The 3,570-nt window shown below is 39.6% G+C and overlaps 1 non-coding gene across 1 annotated transcript; it reads left to right on the top strand.

Annotated features, from left to right (window-relative positions):
• The first annotated feature begins 200 nt into the window (after positions 1-200).
• Positions 201-306, top strand: LOC121983559. Its single transcript, XR_006112598.1, has one exon. It is a non-coding gene; the product is annotated as a small nucleolar RNA R71 (small nucleolar RNA).
• Positions 307-3,570: the final 3,264 nt, after the last annotated feature.

The raw sequence follows: 3,570 nt of genomic DNA, 5'->3' as shown, positions 1-3,570 counted from the left end.
CTTTTGTTGGATTTGTAAAGGAATAGCCCCCACTTCTCTCTATTGCCCTTTGATGATGGTTTTGTGTTACACTTTCAATAATTTCTTTGCTCTCATCTAGACTCTTATTCATAAGTGTCCCTCCAGCAACTAAATCTAGGGACACTCTAGTATGATAGTTTATGCCATTATAAAATGTATGCAACACTAACCATTTCTCTAACCCATGGTGTGGGCACTGTCTAAGGATATTATTGTATCTATCTCATGCTTCAAATAAAGATTCTGAATCGGATTGTCTGAAGCTTGTAATAAGATTTCTCATATAAGTTGTCTTGCTAAGAGGATAGAACTTATCTAAGAATTGCTGCTCACATTGTTCCCAAGTGGTAAAGCTATTTGGAGGTAAGGAATTCAACCATTGTTTAGCTCTATCTCGTAAAGAAATACCAAATAGTAATAATCTAACTACTTCTGAAGGAACACCGTTCATTTTCATGGTACTGCAAATTTCATAGAAGACTTCCAAATGCTAATTAGGATCTTCATGCGGTCGACCTCCAAACTGATTTTGCTGTACCATATTGATTATTACAGGCTTGATTTCAAAGTTATTTGCTTCAACAGAGGGTCTAGTAATGCTTGAGCGAAACCCTCTAGCATAAGGTGCTGCATAATCCTTAAGTGGTCTATTCGCCATATTTGATTGTTCTTATTCTTCTTGATGTCTTTGCAAGATTCTCCTTCTATGGAATGTTCTATCAATTTCAGGATCAAGAGGAAGTAGATCTCTTGCAAAGTTAGATCTTCACATACAAGAACAAGATTAAAGAATTTGATTCAAAGAAAAGAAAAGAATAGAAAGAAATTAGTTTACAAAAAGAATTAAAGATCAATGAATGCAATGAGTGAATGAAATGATAAAGAAAAAATAGATGCAATGAAAGAATGCAAAATAGAATTAGAAAACTAGTTACAAGTTAGATGTAAGATAAGAAAAGAAAAGTTTAGTCTAACTCAAATGATAATCTTTAATGTTATAGACGTAGTCCCCGGTAACGGCGCCAAAAACTTGTTATGCACCGCAAGTGTACGGTTACGTCGTCAGTAATAAAATAATATCAAATCCATAGGGGTTGGTTATAAGCACTAAAGATGTCTCAAAATCGAATTAGCTAAACAATCGTGAAGAGATTATATGTCTTAAGAAACAACTAAAGATTAAAAGTCAAAGTTAAATGTAGAGACTTAGTTTTGTGAAGGTTCTAGGAGATTTAGTTTCTTAGTGATACTCATTAATGTAAAGCAATCTACAAATCCTATCCTCAATTGAAATGTGTTTGCAAGAAGTCACCGGTTATTTCCTCAAGAAAACACCGATCAAGGACTCATATCTAAACCTTAATTAATCAAATAGTTATGATCCCTATGAAGCCCGTTTAATGGAGCAACCCTATCACGACGTCCAGCGGTCATACAACATAGAAATATCATCACTAATCAATCCATAATAAGATATGGAATTCAGCATATCAATCCGTCCTACTTCTTTGTAGATCCCTGCTTCATCCCCTCAAAGTAATCCCCTAAATGTCCGTTTAATGGGGCATCCCTGTCACGACGCCCCGCGGCAATACAATCAAGAGAATTTTTCTAAATGATTCCACAAGAAATATAAACAACCAATCAAGAATGGTATTAGGGCACAAAGCACAATAATCCATACAAGATTGATTGATACAAAATATAACAACATCTTTGAATCAAGAAGATGGAAAATCCATGAACCTTACATCAATTTACATCACCAATACTCTCTCCATCCTAGAACAATGGAATATACTCCATAGAAAATAGGAAAAGAGCTAAAGACGAGAGGATTGAAGACATTCTGATCCAAATCAAGAAAATAGAAAGGAACGCTTATCTCAATATGACGAGTGATCTCCGGAACCAATCCACCGCCCTTGGAGTCAAATCTTGGATGGAAAATGCCTCCTAATAGCTAGAAATCACGCCCAAGAACTAATCTCCCCAAAGGGAGAGCCTCCCCCTTTCAAAGAGGGGGAAACCCTTTATATAGAAGAGGGAATTCGGGCGCCACACGACCCAGGACACGGCCGTGTGAGATTCACATAGCCAGGGCGCTCCTCCTCTTGGCCAAGGTCATACGGTCATGTGACCCTCACACGGCCATGTCATGTTCTGCTTCTGCCTGCTTACACGGTCATGCAAATCAACACGGCCTAGCCAATTTCTGTCTCTGGAAGTGTTGCACGGTCGTGTGGCACACGCGGTCATGCCATTTTTTGGCTCTAGAAAGGATACACGATCATGTGGCACACATGATCGTGTACTGGCTGGCTTGAAAAGGTGGCATGGTTATGTAAGCTTCACACAGCCAAGGTACTCTCCCTTGCTGTTGATGCTACACGGCCCTGTCATCACCACATGGCCAGGGCCATTCCCCTTTGCAAGGTCGTGTGGCACACATTGCCAAAGTTGTTTTCCTCCATTTGATCGTAGAATTGGCTACGAACATCAATTCTTCTCCAAATTTGACTCTTGAAAGCATAAAACACACAAGAGCAAATCTCCGAACAAAGACAAGTATTTATGCCAAAAGTAAAGTAAGGAGCATGAAACTGCATAGCTAAAGAATATATAAAATATAAGAATGTGTGTCAAAACATGCTAAACAAGTGTATAAAATCTATGTACATCAAGTGCGCCATGGCGCCTCTCAAAGGTGCCTCCAACGCAAAGGAGGCACCCTTGAGAGCGGCGAAAAATTTCCCGGTGAACCCGTTTAGGGCGCCTCCCACCGACACCAAGGCACCTCCCATACCACCTTCAAGGGCATTGAAGATGCCCTCAACACAAGAATTTCCAGTGAATAGAGGCTTCTCTATTCGCTGTTTTCTCGCGAATCACCCACACCGAGGTGCCTTCAACTCGAGTTCCTCCCCTCTAAACCTCATCAAAGCCTCACAATGCCTCCTAGGTATACCCCAATCTATCTTAAATGTTTCTATATACTTTTATTGTGTATTTTTGTTGTTATATCTGTGTTTGGTTAAAATTAAGAAATGACGTAATATTACGTCTACTTCCGGTAGTGCCCCGTCCGCCGATCCTAAGTTCCCCACTGAGCGACATAGGATTGAGTTTATTGAGCATACATTTTCTCCAATTAAATGTAGATATTTGAATAGAACATTTTTTTACTAAGTATTGTCAGCCCGTGGTCTTAATGATTGAGCACTTTCAGCTTGGTAAGCTGGTTTACTGCAGAAATGCAGTAAATCAAGACTTATGTGCTCAGTTCTATAATAACCTTGAGAGGGTTGATGATCTGACCTATTTCATCAGAGTTGGTGGAAGGACTTTCAGCTTACCCCCGTCTTGTTATGTACTAGTCTAGATCTTAGACCCTCTACATGCCCCTTTTTGTGCTACCCAAGTAGGGATCTACCATTTGTTGACCCCTACTCCCACATTACATTAGATACACTCTATATGTATTTTTTGGGGGAGGAGAGACCACCTGTAGTTTCTGACTTCAGGTCACTATCTCTTAGGGTCTAAGAC

Source organism: Zingiber officinale, chromosome 5A, assembly GCF_018446385.1.
Source record: "Zingiber officinale cultivar Zhangliang chromosome 5A, Zo_v1.1, whole genome shotgun sequence".
NCBI lineage: Eukaryota > Viridiplantae > Streptophyta > Magnoliopsida > Zingiberales > Zingiberaceae > Zingiber > Zingiber officinale.
This window is presented reverse-complemented; position numbering and strand designations above follow the sequence as displayed.